The sequence below is a fragment of the Silene latifolia genome, chromosome 9, assembly GCF_048544455.1.
Source record: "Silene latifolia isolate original U9 population chromosome 9, ASM4854445v1, whole genome shotgun sequence".
NCBI lineage: Eukaryota > Viridiplantae > Streptophyta > Magnoliopsida > Caryophyllales > Caryophyllaceae > Silene > Silene latifolia.
In genome coordinates, this window is record NC_133534.1 from 71,456,547 (window position 1) to 71,466,427 (window position 9,881).

The following is a 9,881-nucleotide window of genomic DNA, read 5'->3' on the forward strand; positions in this document are numbered from 1 at the left end:
TGTAGCATAGGTACCTTTTCTATCGAAAAGGCTTTATGTGATTTAGGGGCTAGCATAAGTGTCATGCCCTTGAGTCTAGCTAGGAAGCTTAAACCGACCAGGTTTGCTATTACCGAGATGACAGATCCGGATGGTGACCGATCTGCGGTCGAGCCCATAGGAGTCCTAGAGGACATACCCGTCCCGGATAGGGAAGTTTTTCTTCCCTGTCGACTTTGTTGTCCTTGACATGCCCGAGGATGACCATATTCCCATCATTTTGGGTAGGCCATTTCTCGCACACTTCTTTGGTGCGATCATCGACGCGGTTTAGGAACCTTGACCTTCAAAGTGGGAAAGCACTCTATTGTTTTTGCCCACCGGCTAAGAAAAGGGATGCCATGTGGCCTGTCACCTGTAACACGGTTTCTGAAAAGAAATCGTATATTGTGCTTCCTGAATTACCTGTCCCTATATCTACTGCTGTGCTAACCCCTCCGCCCCGAACTGGGAGCAAGAAGGAGGAAAAACTTGTTGTTTTAGACATCGCAGGAGCTGGTTTGGGGAAGGAAGAGCCGCTGGATGCTCCAGTGCGCGACAGAGCGGTCGTTTCAAGAGGAGGTCTTGGATGCTTAAGCTATGGGACTGATGAAGAAGTAGAGGATGAGCCAGCCCAAGGTGAGATGGGCTGATTTGGACTCCGATGGTTCCGAGGGAGTCCTTGATTGGGAAGTCGACGACGCCGATCACCGAATTCTCCGTCTGTCGAAGCCGGGAAGGGTGCAACCGATAAGATGAGCACCATTGAGGCTACCTCTAGTAGCCGGGAAAGCCGACGAAGTGGGCCATACCGTGGTCCTTTTTGATCAACTATTAGTTGATCGAGTTCGTTATAAACTTCATTTTATTGCTTTCGAACTATTTTCTATTACTTTTGTGTGCGCGAAAACTTCGCTTTTATTTTGTTTGCTTAGGATTTTTGAGTACTTTAGACTTCATTCTGGGTTTTGCGCATTTTTTGGCGCGTACTATTGTGCATTTGCAGGTAATTAGAGCTTATTAGCTCAAATCATTGAGCAATTACGAAGAAATAAGACGCTGCAGCAGTATTTTCAGTCGATCGACTGGCACCATTGGTCGATCGACTGAATTGCAGGTTACAGGAGCTACTGTTCACGAGCACACTGTCGATCGACCATCTTCTTTGCTATGTTCATTCACGACCTCTCCCCTGCTGTGTTTGGTCGATATGCGGTCCTAAGGGAGTCTTCTACTCCACTTTATTTTCCGTCGAATTGTCTATTTCTTCTTTTGTCTCATTTGTGCACAATATTTACGTTTCAAAATTGTTTTCTTCAGTCTTATGCGTGGTTTCTAATTGTCTTTTCAGGGTCCTTATTGATAGCATCTGCTGCTCACAAAACCTCCTAGCTCACGCTGGTTTGGGAGGTTTCCTTTCTTTGCGCTTAAAAAGTCTTGTGAGTTCCCAAGTCTTTACTTTATGTCATTATGTTTTAATTTCCCTTTTCTCGCAAATTCCCATTTTCTCTTTCCTTCATCACATGATTTTGCACAATGGGGACATTGTGCGATTTGGTTTGGGGAAGGGTTTTGCGTCGCACTTCATTCATTTGCTTGCATTCACGTTTAAATTTTGTTTTGCATTGTTTATTTCACATTCGCTATTTATAAAATTCAAAAAAAAAAATTGAAAAATTTCAAAAAATCCCATAAAATGCACGTTTATTTTAGCATATAGGTCGAGTCGGAACGGTAGTATTTCAAGGATGATTTAGCATTTGCATCTGTTTTGCCTGAGCCTTGCTTGACTTACATGTTATTAGTAGAATCGTAAATGCATATCTACGAGTTTTCGTTACATTCTTCTTTGAACTTGAAACTTGACTTTGAAAATTGGCAACCTACATCATATATTCGAGTTTTTAGAGCTTATAGTTTGGTATCATTCATGACCAGTTCATCTAGGAATGTGAGTAGTACTCCTTATGAGGCATGTTTCCTTAATTTGCATAATTATGAATTTGATCTACTTAATACCTGTATGCATTCGGTTTGTGGTTAGTTGACACATGTGGTAGAGGTCCCCTTTTCTCATTTTACCCATAAGCTTCACTATGCCAAAAATATCCTTTTTGTCCTACTTACTACATCCTACATATAGCCTGTCCTTTTTCAAGCTAGTAGTTTAGTTTTTGGGATTGTTACTCGTTTTTGGTAGCATATGCTCTGTTGAGATGTTGGTTGGGAAAATGAAATAAAGGAGAAAAGAAATGAAAAAGAGAAAAACGTCTCTGTCTTTTATTCACAGCGTATCGATCGATCGCTCATTTAGGTCGATCGACTGATGTCCGTGAAAGAAAAAAAAAAAAAAAAAAAAAGGAAGAAAAAAAAAAAAAAAATCAATTCGCATAATTTAATCCTTATCTTTTGGCGATTTTTGCTCCCATGTTTCGTTTATATCCTATGGGGAGTTTTATTGATTTGATAGTTGGAGATTGTGAGTTTTGTGCTCGTTATAGCACCGTTTCGTTCGTTATTGAGCAAGAAGTTGGATATTGTCACTTGGTTCCGTTTTGGTACTAGCTTGATCACCTGTACCCCCACTTTACCATAAAATGTTTTGCCTCTTCTTACCCATACCTCACAATTCCATATATATACCTCGGCATGTGTCAATGGTCATTTGTTGGTTGGAATGCATATGTACGGTCGTAGAGGTCATTTTCATATTTTATTGTTGGCATGTTTTCATAGGTCGTAGTTAGGTGAGAGTCACTACAAAATTAATTCTTTCTATCTTACAAATATATCACCCGTGCTTAATTGAGTGATTTGAGCGACCCGCGAGAGTCCAATTTGATAAGTCTCTACAGTCAACGGTTCAGCAGTTTTTGACGACTTTATAATTCGTTTGCATGATTCACATTACTAATTGATTGTTGGTTGTGCATTAAATTGGTTTAGGCCTTACAGTTTGCATTTCGCTCGAGATTGAACTCGTTCCATTAGGTCATTAGATCGAGTCTAGTTCTTGCTTGGGGACAAGCAAGGTTTGGTTTGGGGAGATTTGATGCGTGTCATTTATATGATGTTTTACATCTCTTTTTACACGCATTTCAGAGCTCAATTGTGCTATATATGCCCATATTTCTCTATTTTCCTCTACTTTCGTGCTTTTGTACTTTATTGCGAAAATGTGGAGAATTTAGCGGAAATCAAGCCAAATCCGTCCCGAGTAAGTCGCATTGTAAATGACGTGAAGAAATTGCTTAAGGAACGAGCTTGGTGCGCGATCCAAGGCCCAAAAGACAAGTCCACGAAGAATAAAGAAGTCAAGTAGCGCTAATCCGGTCGATCGACCATCCACATCGATCGATCGACCACCTATCGGATTCCGAACCTCATCGTTGCTTTGAGGAGCGATCGATCGACCAGCCTGAGTAGTCGATCGACCAGATTTCGATTCCCGACGGAATTAAAAGATTGAGAAACTCAAGGCCCGTGAAGTTTAGGTTTTAGGAAATAGTTGTTGTGCTTATTGGCTATATAACGTAACATAACTTTCGATTTTTATCATCAAGTTTCATATCACGATAATACTTTTAGTTCTAGCTTATTTCCGAATTAGGGTTTGATATATCGACTTTGCATCGGATCTTTCAGTTCTTAATCTTAATCTTCCTTTGAAATCTCGGTATTCCTCTGCCCTAATTCCTGTTCTTCTTTATTTTCGTTAGTATAGAATTGTTAGTTAATTCCCTAAGCCGATTTATCGTTCATGTTTATTGTTTTCTTTATCAATTCAAGCATGAATCCTTTAGTCTTAATCTTTAGCGTTGTTGTAGTTTTCATCATTGCCATGAGTAGCTAAATAGCTTGTGCTAGGATGTAGGCGATTTATGGCTAGGCGGCAATAGGTTAGACACGGACTGAACCCGCGTGTCGATCAATCAATCGACATTGTTGGTCGATCGACTGATCTTGTAAGGTTATCTTCGTTTTAATTGTTTTTAAACTTGTATTTAACGAATCGAATGCATGCGACCAGTTAGATACCTCTTTTGTGACCGACCCATTAGATCGAAAGATAGGGAAGGTTATTTGACCGTCAATTAATTCGACTAAACTGTGCTAAGATCGAAAGATAGGTATAGTTTAGACCATTAGTCACTTTTCAGGACGAAAGTTAGTATTAGTGACATTAGGGACCTATAGCGAGATCGAGAGATGCTATTTGTTAGGAGTGGACCGAGAGGACCTCTTATTTCCCGCCTTACTTGTGTTTAATTCAGACCGACCTAGTTTGCTGCCGCCGTAGCTGTAATGACCCGACCATCCTAGTACCTTTCTCTTATCTGTTTATTTCGTTTATTAGCTTTGTTATCTTTAGACTTAGACCAACTCAATTCAACCCCCATAATAGTACCTTAGACTGATCATAGAACAACTAGAATTTACAACTGCCTCCTTGTGGATCGACCCTGTTACCACTAGCCTAGGTTAGTCTTAATAGGAGTTTATAAATTTTATCTTTGGTACTCACAGCGACGGGTATCAGCAGGTACGATTGTCCCTTTTTTTTTTAATATGCATGAACATTTGAAGTACTTTCGAAGTGCTTGCATTTATCGGCTTTCTGTTCCTTTCAGAGGGAGCGTGAATTGGACGAGTCACGTGAGGAGACGGCCCACCTGTCGAGGCAGTTGGAGGTTCGAGATGCCGACATTGCCACTCTTAAGGCGATGGTGGTAGAGTCACTACTACATTTAGATTCTATAGCAACACTTTGCTATTGTTGCATAATGTCATATAAATGTTGCAATAGAGTTTATGCAACACTTAATCAAGTGCTACATCAGGTCTTGTTGCATTAGGTCATTGCAACGCTTAATGCAACACTTTTTAATCTGAAGCAACACTTTTGAAAAGTGTTGCATTGGTCATGTTTATGCAACGCTTTTTCAATTGCAAAGGCAACATTTTTTATCTTCTAATGCAACATTTCTTATGTAAAAAAAGCAACACTTCCTGAACTAATGCAATACTTTTCATGTTGATAAGCAACACTTATATCAAATTAATGCAACATTTTTATTTTGGAAACACAACACTCGTTACGTCCCAAAACAACACTTATAATAAACAAATGCAACACTAATTTATTCAAAAACAACACTTAATAAAGTGCAACGACATAAGGACTTGTAAGGCACGCAACAATTGTAATTCTCTCTAATTGTGCATTCAATTGATTCAGTCTCAAAAATATATGTCAATTACATTTAAAAAAAGGATCAAAAGTAGAACTTCGATCGCAAATGTTCAATTATTTAACTAAAACAAATATAACAAATGTTTAAATAGAACAAATAATAATTTTTAACGACTATTTGAAAGCTACTAATTATAAGTCTTCATTCTTGTATTGTGAGCATATATATGTTGCCAGCCGGACAAAAAATCAACCCGTCATCATTGTTAATACCTCAAATGCAACCTGTAACATAAAAAATAGAACATTATTAGATTTGAGGATTCAAAGGCTCAATAGGCATAGATGATACGTCACACTTAATTATCACGAAATAGTAAATAATGCATTAAAGAACAACTAATTAACAAGGATGTGCAGAAAATAGAGTACGTGATTGTACACAAGGTGTAGCCTATGTGAAACGTTTGAGTTTGATCTGCAAAGGTAGGCCTGTCCAGCCATAATAATCACACCAAAGACTCGGAGACCCTCTCGTTTTTTCGATAGCCAGGCCATTTTTCTACCTTCACAGGATAAGCATACTAACCCGCCTTACTCTAATAATTCTGCATCATAAGTTCCAATCATAGCAGCCCTATTGACTACTCTATCTACCTACATAATTTACTCTAACTACCTACTCGCCTCATGCTACTAATAAGGTTTATCAATGGTCCGAATGGTTCGAGGTACACAAGCATGCACCACCATAGGTGACCTGGTACAACAATTGCTGTAATGGGTGGGTTAGTTGTGCTAAAAATCAGTTTATGGGATGACAATATGCACTAGAAGCTCTGAATACGAATGATAAATGACAAACTGATCAAGTATGACATGGATATTGAGTCCAATATGCACTAGAAGCTCTAATACTCCGGCACTTCAACACTTCATTTTAGACCAAAAAATCGAATATTTTGCTGAAAACAAAGGTATCCGACACTTGAAGCCGAGTCAGAGTAACATAGCTAATAAGTGCAATACCTCGTGGTTCTAAGTTGTAACAAACCCTAATAGTTAGGGGAAATAGCATGAGGAAGATCTAGCGACATTAAACTTTGTTTGGATACACATGAAAAGGGAAATAGCATGAGTAAGATGGAGGGATAGGAAAGTAGATGATAGGAAATAGGAAGGAGAACAATCCCATATACCTCAAAGATCAGCACTAGTAAGAAGCTCCCACAATGTATACAAAGCTTAGATGAAACTACGGGTCGACTCAACTTATAAACAGAATCAAAAGGAACAAGTTACTTCACCTTTATGTAGCATTGAACTCATTTTATAGCTAGACCTCTAACTGTAACAGACTGAATTATATCAAAAACAAAAAGCAATTATAAGTCATAAGAACGTATCATTATTGCTAAAAAAAAAAGTACTCCAATAAAAATAAATTGGAATGTAGAATGTCTTAGCTTACGGAAAGTAGAACAAAGACTTGCTTGCCAAAGATGCATATAATCCAAGGAATCCAAGTCATCAAATTATGAAATGGTCAAAGCACATTATTAATAGTCAATCTTATGATACAAATAACAACAGGGGATTGCTAAATAGATTGTACATCAAATGTTTATAAGCCAAAAAATGTCATTAAGAATTGTCATCCGTAAGGCTTTAATCCATGTGACTCTCGACTAAAATCAAATACATTAACCAAAAGTCCAAAACAAAGCTAATTGACAAAGTTTTGAGCGACTAATAAGTGCAATACCTGATTATTGTAACAAACACTAGACAGGGTAGTGGAGTATCAACAATTCAACATCCTTTTTATCCCCTGTGCCCCTGATTTCACAAATCAAAATAAAGAGCCAAGACTTCAATTAAACTAAAGCTAAGCGATTGATATCTAGTTTGCTTGTGTTCCATACAATATATATAAGAGAGAGCTATATTAGAAACTATAGTTGCTCACTTGCTCCCAAAACTCGAACCATTCATTGAAATGATGAATATACCGAAGAGCCAAGACTTCAATTAAACTAAAGCTAAGGAACAGAATGATTCAGATGGGCATGAACAAATTTCACTGAGAAGAAAGTTGGAACAGATTTGGCAAATCAATAACTAAAACTAAATGAAACATAATAAATTTTGCGCAACCAATTATCAGTAGCAAGAACTACTCTAAGATTAAAGCTGAATGTAATGATGATTTCGAGCAGTACACAATTCATTCGATTTCGTTTGCAATATTTAAAACTAAGAAAACCAAATCTAGACAGTACTATGAATCAACATTACGATCAAACACCAGCAGCAATTATATATATGAGGCTACTACAAGTTATGAATATATCTGATGATGCAATCCACCCTTTATAAATATTCTCCATATATTTGTGAAGTGCCAGCATATTAATCTCCAGCTTACTAACCGATAAAATTCTCTTAACCTTCATAATTACCAAATTCTTTGAAACTGAAAGCAATTAGAAAACAAATCAAATGCATAAAAAGTTTACTTAATTCAACTGTCATGAAAACTAAAAACATGGATAATTAAATAGCAATTGTACGCCTTGTTGTTGCCACCCGGCGGCTCGTATGTGCCAGCGGTCTTTAGACGTCAGTTGTGATGGTGAAGCTGGTGCAAATGCTCGTTATCCATATTCCGTTTTACTCCCTACAATCTTAAGTTTATTAGTTTGTATTATTATTGATATTGTTTTAGCTTTAATTAGTGGATGTATTATGGGCTCGGAGAGTCTGAACCTTATGTAATACATCTTTTCGCCACTGTCAAAAAAAAAAAAAAATAGCAATTGTAAAAATAAATGTATAATTCGATGAAATTCCTCAAAAATAATTAACAAAAATTAATGAATCCTTCAAATGGCGTCAAACCATGACCAGTTTTAAACGATTAAGCAAAATAAAAATCATAAAATCTCAGATTTAATAAAAATAATTAGTATCCTAACAGCTACTTAAAATCCAATGATCAGATCCTAACAAATTGATTGTATCATCCTATCGATCCTCGATAGAAACTGGATCTTCAAGAACCATCCGCAAACTTAATTTTCAGGCTTGATTTTAGCCTCAATTCCATAACCAAATAGCCAAGATTTTAAATGGGTAGAAGAACATAGTCAAACAAATCGATTATCAACTTTAAAATACAACAAACAAATTAGGTTAATACGAAACAAATAAATTAACACAGTTGAATACACTAACCTGATTGTTCATAAAAATACATCCAATTTGTTTAGCGATGTTGACAATCAGAAAGTGGGGTTTTTGTCTTCATTGAGAACTCAAAAGAGTAGTGTAAAGAATGACGGCAGTGGAATATAAAGAAGAGGAATTGAAATTTGATTTTGACGAAGGCTGCAAAACATGACGGCAGTGAATGAAATAAGAAAAACGTAGTATAGGGCTTTAGTTGAGCGGGAAAATAAGTAACGTGAGGGTGCCACGTGTAATTAATGATGTCAGCTGGTTTTGTTTTATAATTTTATATAGATATAGATAGATAGATAGATAGATAGATTTTAATACCAAAAACCATTTTTCAGTAAAATGGTTTCTTTGATATTGATAAGTAACCATCTATTGTTGAAAAATGGTTTCTTTTACCTAAGAAACCATGTATCACAATTTTTGGTTATTTATTAATGATGCTTTTTCTCCATATTGTAGTAGTGGCATGAAAGAGAAACGAAGAAGATCGAATGAGAAAGGAGCAGCAAAGAGACGGTGGAAGTGTCGAATGAGAAAGGACGAAGAATATCGAAGAGTTTTTGTTACTGTATCAAATAAATGAATTGAATGACGCGTGATGGAAAGAATTGAAAGATTGAATAATAATATTGATTATTGATGGGAGATTCCAAAAAATAAAAAGTGGCGCACAAACAAAATTTTCAGTAAAATGTTTTGAGCGGCTGAACAAAAAAATGAAATTTTTATAAAGGGTTTATAACTTATGTGATATAAGTGTTGCACAAGTGTTGCGACAAAATGCAACATTTGTATAAAAACGTTGCACTTCGAGTAATACATTGCAACACTTATATTAAAGTGTTGCCCTATGTAAGTAAAAGCAACATTTATAAATTAAGCGTTGCTTAATTAACTGAAAATTGCAACACAAACCGTAAGTGTTGCACACGAAATGTTGCATTAGGTCTATTTTTGTAGTAGTGAGTTGAGGGGTCGTTTGGCTGATCGCCTCAGCTAGACTTGTATTTTTGTACATTTTGTTTTGCTTTTGGGCATGACCTCGAATTTTGTCATACATATGAATGTTTTGTTGTATATATATCATGGCCTGCAAGCCATTTGCTACTGCAGGTGTGAAATATGTTGGTACCTGCAGGTTAGCTTGGAAACAGTTTTGGCATTTTGACGGTTTACGCCGTCATGCCACCGAAATTCACTTAGAAAAACTAAATATCACGTATATAACATAAATAATGGCCTTAAACAGCGCAAAATGCAACTTGATCAAGTCGAAAATGTAGAGATAAAAATAAATTAGTAAAAAATAAAAAAAGTACCCTATTAGTGAGCAAAAATGACTCGACAAAATGACTCGACGCGCGACGGATTATGGGAGTGCTTCCTCCTAAAAAAAAAGAAATGAAAGAAAGAAAGTAAGTCTAGA

At 36.7% G+C, this 9,881-nt stretch overlaps 1 long non-coding RNA gene across 1 annotated transcript; it reads right to left on the minus strand.

The window, feature by feature from the left end:
- Positions 1-5,237: 5,237 nt before the first annotated feature.
- On the minus strand, positions 5,238-8,603 carry LOC141598157 (uncharacterized). The gene is made up of 3 exons (XR_012523280.1): positions 8,450-8,603; positions 6,520-6,570; positions 5,238-5,497 (listed from the first exon to the last, which is right to left on the minus strand). It is a non-coding gene; the product is annotated as an uncharacterized LOC141598157 (long non-coding RNA).
- Positions 8,604-9,881: the final 1,278 nt, after the last annotated feature.